At 32.5% G+C, this 1,137-nt stretch overlaps 1 pseudogene; it reads right to left on the bottom strand.

Moving 5' to 3' along the window:
• The window catches only part of LOC147467241 (uncharacterized), an 8,645-nt pseudogene that overhangs the window by 2,124 nt on the left and 5,384 nt on the right, over positions 1–1,137 (bottom strand).

Here is a 1,137-nt window from a genome sequence, read left to right as displayed (position 1 = left end):
GTTGAAACGCATTATATTTGTTTAAAACTTCTCTTTATTAGTAATAAACCTTTGCAATACATAACAGATTTTTTTCCCTCTAGTTCCATGTAGTCTTTCGAAGTAAGTGAACATTCTCAGCAATATATGGAACAATTCAGGTTTGTCTTTGAGTATAATTTTCTCATATTTTGATTACCATTGTCATTTTTCATTGACTGGGAAATTTGTCTATGGCAGAAAGTCTTTCTTTGACTCCGCAATTTTGTCTCTGACTTCTCGCAAAAAAATCTTGAATACCTAGTTTGGATTTTGCATTTTCTGTATCTACGTACCTATAGACTGGGCGCAAGCGAAACCCGCCCCAGAAATGGCAGGGCTTCCATTGCCCTCTCCATAATCTTTGCTAGTCACCCATTGAAAGAAAACGATAGGAGACCATCTCAAAGAAAACGTTGATTCAATTTTTGCCCCTAACTAAAGAAAATTTGTTAAGTGTCTATAAATAACTATAATTAATTGACTAATCGTCTTTTTTTTCTCTCTCTCTTTCTTTCTTTCTTTCTTTTTTTATTATTATTTTTTTTTACATTATGTCAGTCATCATAAAGCGACCTGTCGTAGGTTGAGGGTTACCTGTGTAAGAAATTTAATGTTACTTTTTTATTTTGTCAGTGAGGTTATAATCTACGTAACCAAATTAAAACGAAAAAAAATGTATGAAATGATGCCAGTTGGAGAGAAAGCAAGAAATCTGCACAATATTGCCGCTGTGTATATAAAGTTAATTGGTAATGGGAACAACAACGTGGTGTAACGTTGGAATATATCCCTCTTATTTCTTTTAAGATTTGTCATTTTAAATTCACAACGATTAAGGCAAACATTTTTTATAGCAGCGGAAGCATCCAGAAATACTTTAGGATCCGAATTAAATTAATTAAAAAGAAAAAAAAAAAGACAGTGAATAAGACATAAGCGATTATAGATGAAGATTTATCTCTAACAAAAATAAATTATTGTCGAGAATTGCTTTCCTGTCGATAATAACTTATAGAGAGAACAAAAAATGTGCAAAAAGACAAACAGAACAAAGAAAGAGAAACACATCAAGAAATCGAGAGAGAGAGAGAGAGAGAGAGAGAGCAGAGACAAGCA

This window comes from Penaeus japonicus, unplaced genomic scaffold (genome assembly GCF_977035675.1).
Source record: "Penaeus japonicus unplaced genomic scaffold, GWHDUDI00000001_assembly GWHDUDI00000037, whole genome shotgun sequence".
NCBI classification, from domain to species: Eukaryota; Metazoa; Arthropoda; class Malacostraca; order Decapoda; family Penaeidae; genus Penaeus; species Penaeus japonicus.
This window is presented reverse-complemented; position numbering and strand designations above follow the sequence as displayed.